The following is a 9,491-nucleotide window of genomic DNA, read 5'->3' as shown; positions in this document are numbered from 1 at the left end:
ATCGTTGTGTTTCCAAATGTAGTCTACTAAAATGTAGATATCTGAGAACATTTTAACAGAGAAATTATGATAGTTTATGAACAAAGCAGTCCTACAACTGGCTTAAGAATTTACTGTGTATTAGCTACTGTACCTGTGGCTGGGAATACAAAGATGAATGAAAACATGGAGTTTGCATTCAGGGAGTTTGGCTTTACCACAGTAACAAGTTTAAAATTTGCTCTGTCCTTTTCTTTCACTAATTCTTAGAGCAATAAATACAAAGGAGGAAAAGTAACGAGAGAATCTCAGGCACGTAAACAATTATGGGGTTCTTTTATAGATGGGCCATTTGGCATCCTGGATCAAGGCTGTTCTGCCATTATGGGCACGGGTGCAAAGGTTTAACAAACAAGGATTAAGTAACAGCTCAGAGCAATCAGATCGCCTAGTCTCAAAGGCCGAGTTTATCAGGATGAATCCACGTCTGGCTCCTGTTGCTAAAAGAAAAAATAAAAAGCGATGCACATGTTACGTACCAGCAAACCTGAGGGCATGCCATCTATTATCAGTAATAAACAGATTTGATTCTTTTGTAAATGAGATTGTCAGGGCCCAGGGGATTTGTCAGTGCCTGGATAATCCTCAAATCATGTCTGCCCTACCGTGGTAATAGGAAATTGTCAGCAATAAGGCTGGTTAACAATTTTCTTGTCTGGTGCATTAGAGATTATTCCACAACACCCAGAGGGTCTTAAACAACTCGCCTCATTATAGGGTTCAACATTACATATCTTATCAAGTCTCACATCCATGGAGGCTGAGAAGACTGTCAACTGCGCAAGTCACTGGAACTTTGGGAGTTTTTAATCCGATATGGGATATGGCACAGGGACAGAACTCAGCAGCCACAATGATGCCAAAATGCAGATGGCATCCCACTCCCCACACATAAAGATTGAGCAAGGGTGGTCTGGGTCACACTGAGGTCAGGACACACAGCTTTATGAAGGTGAAATATGGTTTCTCTTTTCTTTGCCTTACTGCTCACATGATTTTCCTTTCTTTTCTTCTTTCTTCTTTCTTCCTTCCTTCCTTCCTTCCTTCCTTCCTTCCTTCCTTCCTTCCTTCCTTTCTTTCTTTCTTTCTTTCTTTCTTTCTTTCTTTCTTTCTTTCTTTCTTTCTTTCTTTCTTTCTTTCTTCCTTGTTCCTTCTGTTTATTTTCTTGTTCAGATCATTTAAATTTAGTTTTGAATAAGTAAGACATATTATGTAGTTCAAAACAATTTTAAATTGCAAAAGGGATGCAGTAAACAGTTTTCCCATCCCTTTCTCCACTTGGTGGGTTCCTACCTCCCCAACAGGTAACCCCTGTCATCAGCAGTATTATTTTATCCTTTCAGAGTTTTTAAAATAATCGACTACTAGGACATATAAAACACTTATTTTATTCTTTAATACAAAATATAGACTACGATACAATTTTTTGTGCCTTGCTTTTTCCCTGCCAAAGTGTCTTCTAGTATACATAACAATTAGCTTCTACAGTATGATCCCCAAAAATATACACACACTCTGACAGCTGACAGCTCAATTTTGAAAATGAAATATGTTTTAATAAACTGCCTTTATAATTATTCAATATGTTTGTATACATTCTGAGGAGGCACCTATATATTTGTCCATAGGATTTGTCTTTATTCTGTTTTTACAGTTGTATACTCTTCTGATGTTTTTTGTTTTATACTTTAAAAATTGCTCCTTTGTTGATGGGCATTTAGATTTATTTTCCAATATTTTGCAATAGCAAACACTTTTTCTTTTTCTTTTAGCAACAGGAGCAGTGCATAACCTTGCACATTTGTTCTTTCATGTGTCGTGACTATTGGTTTTTCATAGACTACTTGTTTCCCCAAAAATAAGACTGTCTTATATTAATTTTTTCTCCCAAAGTTGCGCTAGGTCTTATTTTCATGGGATGTCTTAGCTTTCCATGCACTAGGTCTTATTTTCAGAGGATGTCTTATTTTCGGGGAATCACGGTAGTGGCCAGGACAGGGCCTCTCTGTGTCCAAAATGCCTAACAGGTTATTATAGTAGGCAAACATCCTCCTTTATTTTCCCAACATGTGAGTTGCCAAGGGATCATCTCTGAAGACCCAGCTGTACCTCCTGTGCCTCCTCCACACTCACCCTTATCTTTTTTTTTTAAATATATCTTATTGATTTTTTACAGAGAGGAAGAGAGAGGGATAGAGAGTTAGAAACATCGATGAGAGAGAATCATTGACCAGCTGCCTCTTGCACACCCCCTACTGGGGATGTGCCCGCAACCAAGGTACATGCCATTGACCGGAATCGAACCCGGGACCTTTCAGTCCGCAGGCCGCCGCTCTATCCACTGAGCAAAACCGGTTTCGGCACCCTTGTCTTATTGTCACCTTTATTTCCTACTCTCACAACTAACATCCTGGGGCTGCTAGCCTTTTTTTTTTTTTTTAATATCATTTAAAACTGCAGTTGGATTGCTATAATTCATTCCTTCTGAGATACCTCAACTGTATATTAGCATCTCCTCTGTCTCCGGCATCATTGTAGGCATTGATAATATAGTAGCCAACAAAGTCAGTTTAGGTCCCCCCATCATGGTGCTTACATTCTAATGGAAAGTAACGCATCATAAACCAGTAAAATGACCGTAATGGCACGCAATAAACAAATCAATGTTTAATAGAATGTCAGGTATGGTTAGTGCTCCATGTCTCTATTTAATTGGTTCAGAGGTGAAGGAATCCTTTTCAAATGTCATCAAGAGAAAGGGTTCCGATTCTCTCTCGAAAAATTATGGAAGCCGCTCTCTTTGGAACGTTCATGTTGAAGGGAGGCTCTGACCAAAGAAAAGCTTGTCAGTTCCCCTGACACTGAGAGAGACGTCTATGGTCATTGAACCAGGCAGTGTCACTTCGGACTTACCAATGGCTTTAAAAGAACTCTTAAGAAGTGGCTTGTACGTGGAGGTGCTCTCAGGAAAGTTTCTTATCGCCACTACAATAATTGACTACAACCTTCCTGGCTTAAAATGACACAGCTTTATTATTTTACAGTTCTGGAGGCCAGATTTTGAAATCGCTTTCATGGGGATAAAATCAAGGTGTCTGCAGGACTGCATTCATTCTGGAGGTTGGAGAGGAGAAGCCGTTTCTTCCCCTTTTCCAGCTTCTATCTAGAGGCTGCCCGTAGTCCTTGGCCCCTGGCCCCTCCTCACTCTAGCCTGGATTCCATCACTCTAGCCTCCATTCGAAGTCTTCTGGCTCTCACCCTCCTGTTTCCCTCACCTAAGAACCCCGAGACTGCATTGGGCCCACCCCAATAATCCAGGATAATCGCCTACCTCAAGATTTAATCAGACCTGCAAGAACCATATTCACAAGTTCTGGGATTAGCATGGGGGACTGTTACATAAGGGACTAAGCAGCCAGGAAGCAAGATAATTATTAACACACAAAGTGGATTATCATAACAGGGGAAACTATGTAAAGAATAATCTTGGCAGAGAACCCCTCAAGATTCAACACTTTTGAATTTAACAAATACGTTTTGAGCATCTGTGCTTTGCCAGGCGCTCTTCCAGGTGTTTGGGATACAACAGTGAGCAAAACAGGCAAAAATCCCTACTCTCATGGCCTTATATTCAACAAAGACATCTCAAATAGCAGTGTTACCTAGTAATTTAGAAAAGAATACCTGCTATGGGAAAAAGGAAGGATGGGCCTGGCTGTGGTGTCTCAGTGGTTGAGCATCTGCCTATGAACCAGGAGGCCCCTGATTGATTCCCAGTCAGGGCACATGCCTGGGTTGAAGGCTGGTCCCCAGTGGGGGGGGCATGCAGGAGGCAGCCAATCAATGATTCTCTCTCATTACTATGTTTCCATTTCTCCTTCTCTTTTCCTCTCTCTGAAATCAATAAAAGTATATATATTTTTTTTAAAAAAATGAAAAGCATGTGCATTCTGAATTCTGATAATTAAAAACAACGTCTACTTTTATAAAAAAAAAAATAGGAAGAGTGGGTCAGGGGAAGGGTTGGAAGAGCAGTGAGGGGGCGTGAGGGAACCCTCCGCCTGCTGACACCAGGGGGAGCTGCAGTGCAGTTATAGCAGTGAAGGTTGAAGAAAAATTCTATCTAATAAAATAGTGATATGAAAATTGACCATCACTCAAAGACACAAGATGGCTGCCCCATGTAGTCAATGATGGCTGCCCCCTTATGGGCACAAGATAACCACCACAAGGCGGCCAGCAGGGGAGGGCAGTTGGGGGGAACCAGGCCTGCAGGGGAGGGCAGTTAGGAGTGACCAAGCCAGCAGAGGAGGACAATTGGGGAAGACCAGGCAAGCAGGGGAGGCAGTGGGGGCGATCAGGCCAGCAGGGGAGGGCAGTTTGGGGTGACCAGGCCAGCAAGGGGGGGCAGTTAGGGGTGACCAGGACAGCAAGGGAGGGCAGTTAGGGGTTACTGGGCTAACAGGGGAAGGCAGTTGGGGGGAACCAGGCCTGCAGGGGGGGCAGTTAGGGGTGACCAGATTGGCCAGGAAGGGCAGTTAGGGGACTAGGACAGCAGGGGAGGGCAGTTAGGGAAAATTGGGCTGGCCTGGAAGCAGTTAGGTGTTGAACCAGCTGGCAATTGAGTGATTAGGGGGTCATCAGGCTGGCAGGTGAGCGGTTGGGACCCAGTCATCCTGGATTATGAAAGGGATGTCCAACCGCCTGTTAAGGGCCTAAACGGGTGGTCAGACATCTCTCAAGGGGTCCCAGATTGGAGAGATTGCAGGCTGGGCTGAGGAACACCCTCCCCTCCTTGTGCACGAATTTTGTGCACCAGGCCTCTAGTCCTATATAATAAAAGCCTAATAAGCAAATGGTTTGACTGGGAGTTCAACCACATGCTATGACATGGGCTGACCACCAGGGGGCGGCACAGACCATGGGATACATCGGCAACACAGTGTTGGCAGCAGGTGGCAATGGATGCACTGCCAGCCCTGATGGGCCCTAATGAGAGTGGGACTATGGTGGGATGATGGAGCAGGTGAGCAGGTGAGCAGGTGACTCCAGACTATGGCAGGGTGTCAGGTGGGGCTGCAGGGCTGCGAGGCTGGGGGGAGGTGAACTGGGCCTGCAAGCCTTGGGGCACTAGCTGGGGTCTGATCCCCACAGGGCATCCCGAGGAACCCCATTTGTGCACATATTCATGCACCAGGCCTCTTGTCTTAGTTATAAAATCAGTATCTGGAAGCCGGAAGGAATTTTCACATCAGCTGGTCTAACTTTCTCAGAGAAATGCTAAGGCTCAGGTCCATAACGTGGCTGCTAGTTATTCTGCATTTGGCCTAAATTTGAGAGACAGTCTCCTCCTCTCTCCCCAAGAAGGCCAGACATAGTCCTCATGCTATCAAAGCCAGCTCCTGCCAGGAGGCAAGGCTGGGAGGGTTTTGTATGGGAGCAGCAGGAGGGATGGCTGATTTCAGAGTGTAGTTCTATCTGTGCCACTGTTGAAAAATCATCCCACAGAACTTCTAATGTTCCTCTTTCTAAGTGGAGCATTCTGAAGTCTTAAATCAGTGACTCTGGCCCGTCAGCCTTTGAGACTCAACTTTGGTGAAAATAACCTACATCAGCCAGACACTAAAAAGAAGGAAAAAATAGATTATGATAAAGAACCTTTGGTGTTTATAACAAAAGAATAATGCAGCTTTGTTTTTCCTAATCATTGCTGCTTTAAATGGTTATTTAAGTTATTTAAGCTTTAAATTATCTAAGTTATTTAAGCTTTAAAAGATTATAGTAAACCATTGGCCCTGACTACCCCCCTCAGGCCCTGGCTGTAGAGGGCCGCCTGAGAAGGCACAAGGACATTCTTTAAATTGTCAGCTGAGCCCAAGGCACTGGCAGAGTACCTTTGTCCAGGTGTCAGCAGAGGTGGGTCTAGATATGTAAATCCAGTAATGCTAGGGCCTCGTTAAGTATGCAAATAAGCTCCTTTGATCCTACAAATAAACCTGCGTGGCTTGGGGGGTCGCCTTTGCTGCCTCTCCATCAGAGAGGTGGCGCCCACCTAGTACCCAGTTGATGAATCTGTTTCTGCCTCCTGGTCTCTTTCTTTCTTTCTTAATCCCCAGCTCCTCCACTCAGGAACCTATTGTTTTCCGTGATGGACATGGAAAACAGAGAAACAGCCCACAGCACCTGGCTACCCCCATTCTCCTGTCTCCATGAATTTGACTATTCCTGGAAACTCAAATAAGTGGAATCATATAATATTTGTGTGTGTGTGTGTGTGTGTGTATGTGTGTGTGTACGCGTGCGTGCACATGCACGCACGTGCCTGGCTTTTTAACTTAGCATAATGTCTTCAAGGTTGTTCATCCATGTTGTAGCATGTGTCAGACTTTCATTTAGATCACTTCTTGAGGTCAGGAATCACGTCAATAAGTGTGTAAGTCTGTTTGAATTTTTTTTTTTTTAAAGAGGAGATATGAAAGCAAAGTAACAAGATCTGCAAAACAATCTCAAAAGAAAGCTAACACTGACAGCCCCTTGCCAATAGGGTGAGCCCACAGATCAAGAGGCATACATGTGCCACAGGCTATAGTGCCTGGTTCCCATGCTGACCTGCTGCCTCACGCACACCTTTCAGATTGTATGCAAATGCCTCTTGTGAACAACTACGATGGGGACCCCACACAGGCGAGGACATTCTGGAAGAAGTGGTTCTCCAATGTGAACGCCCCCACCGTGCTATTGGGGTGTATTCCAGATAGGAGAGAGCTTCTATGCTGGTCAGACAAAGACAAGAATGAAACCGTGTTTGCAACTTTACATACCTGGTGACTAGAGGAATCTTCCACAGATGGTCTCAGGGGCCCTACATTTCAAACGTTGTTTCTCTTCTGCTACCCACATGCCTCTGGTGCTAGGGGCTCGAAGGGCACGTTGTTACTGGACTATGACCTCTGACCTTTAACACCTTTACACAGGTGAGTCAGCACAGTGGGTAGCTGTATTCCTGGAAGCCATTTCTAAACCGGGACTGCTAAAATAACTAAACATGGAAGTGACTGCAAATCACATAAACACATTCTACTAAACCAAAACCAACTCCATCCCACTTTAATGTCTTCTTAGCTGGACTCCCAAAATACTGCAGCCACCCCAGTGCCATCCAACACAAAAGAAATCTGAGAGGGAAAGCCGGAGCAGGCAGAGGAAGTATCTTAACTATCGGTAGTTAAATGTATTACTTTGTACAGTTTGCAAAAACAAATGACCTTGGGGCACTTGGAAGGCTCAACCGCCATTGGCTCTGGGAAAATTTGCCTCCGGCTCTTTCTATACAGAGCATTAGTTGAATTGATTTTTGTTTTCAGCTTTTTTATTAAGAATATTTTCCAACATTCACAAAGTTGAGGAACTGCTCCTCATAATAAACCTCACTCCACCTCACGCACGCATCACCCAGCTTTGACAATTATCAGTGTTGGTTGATTTTTCTAGCGTCCACCATCATCACGCCAAATCCATTATACAACAGGGGTGTGATAAATCTGGTTCCTATACTTCTTTCTCAGATCTCTGCCAGGTTCTTACCCCACCAGATTGCTTAACTCAACAGGAAAATGGGTCTCATCGGATTATTCACCCTGATAAATGTCATATGTTTTCTTTTAATGCCCTTGGGGCAAACATACTTTATTTTCCTTTCAGTTTTGGGGACTGTGAGTAAAGACAGCTTTGACTAGCCTCAAAGGAGAAACTCGAATCCTTTTCTCTATTAGACCTGGAAAAACATCCTCCAGAATTCCACACTCATGTAGATAAAGCTTTATATAGCATTATTTAAAATATACCAACATTAGAAGACAGTTCTTAAAACCTACCAGTTTGTAATTTCATGAAGAAACTCAATAAAACCACAACATCTCTGAGAATAGGCACAGCTATACTTTTTTTCAAGCAGAATTGGAAAGAAATGGAATCAGCAAATTAGCCATAAGGTTCAGGATATTCTGTTTATTTTTTATTGATTTTAGAGAGAGAGGAAGGGAGGGGGAGAGAAACATCGATTTGTTGTACCACTTTTTGTGCATTAACTGGTTGATTCTTGTATGTATTCTGACAGGGGCTCAAACCCGAAACCTTGACATATCAGGATGATGCTCTAACCAACTGAGCTATCCAACCAGGGCTGAGCCAGGGCATTATTTTATTTTTATTTTTAAATATATTTTATTGATTTTTTACAGAGAAGAAGAGAGAGGGATAGAGAGTTAGAAACATCGATGAGAGAGAGACATCGATTAGCTGCGTCTTGCACACCCCCTACTGGGGATGTGCCTGCAACCAAGATACATGCCCTTGACCAGAATTGAACCTGGGACCTTTCAGTCCACAGGTTGATGCTCTATCCACTGAGCCAAACCGGTTTTGGCTAGGGAATTCTTAATAAGGATAACTAATATGGCAGTTGTCAGAATTATAATGAGGCTAGTGGAACATTTTCATTTTATATTTATTAAATACCTATCACTGAGCCAGGAGCATAGAGCAATAACAAGATATGCCAGGTCCATGTTTCTCAAAGAGCTAACCGTCTATTCCTGTAGATGGAGCACTAGCAGCCTTTTCAAGTGGGACTGCCCACTCAGTCCTAGCCCTGCCTCCTAAATGATAACAACGCACCCAAAAAGCCCACCTGATTACAGTCCCCTCCCATGTTGAAAACTGCTATTTCTCCCACTGTGGGAAAAACAACAATAAAGTAAATTTATGCCTGGCTGGCATGGCTCAGTGGTTGAGGGTCAACCCAGGAACTTAGAGGCCGTGGGTTCGATTCCTGATGAGGGCACATGCCCAGGTTGTGGGCCCAATCTCCAGTGTGGGGTATGCAGGAGGCAGCCAAGTAATAATGCTTCTTTTTCTTTTTCTTTTTCTTTCTTTTTTTTAAAAAAATATATTTCTTTTAAAAAAATATCAATATATATTTTATTGATATTTTACAGAGAGGAAAGGAAAGAGATAGAGAGCTAGAAACATCGATGAGAGAGAAACATTGACCAGCTGCCTCTTGCACACCCCCTACCGGGGATGTGCCCGCAACCAATGTACGTGCCCTTGACGGGAATCGAACCTGGGACTTTTCAGTCCGCAGACCGATGCTCTACTAAGCCAAACCGGTCTCAGCTTTTTAAAAAATATATTTCTTTATTGATTTCAGAGAGGAAGGGAGAGAGAGAGAGAGAGAGAAACATCGATGATGAGAGAGAATGCTTGCCCCAGAGCAAGTGATCAATAGGGTTAATTACTTCTCATTATTATCATCACCATCAATTCCCTTCTTAAAACTTTTAGTGGCTTCCAATGGGAAGCATTTATAGTAAAACCTAAATTCTTTACTACAACCCTGATCTGATACCTGCCCGTCTTTCCAATCTTGTTTCACTCTCCTCACCTTCATT

The sequence above is a fragment of the Pipistrellus hanaki genome (genome assembly GCF_964339955.1).
Source record: "Pipistrellus hanaki genome assembly, chromosome: 3".
Taxonomy (NCBI): domain Eukaryota; kingdom Metazoa; phylum Chordata; class Mammalia; order Chiroptera; family Vespertilionidae; genus Pipistrellus; species Pipistrellus hanaki.
The sequence above is the reverse complement of the archived record's forward strand: the minus strand, read 5'-3'. Positions refer to the sequence as shown.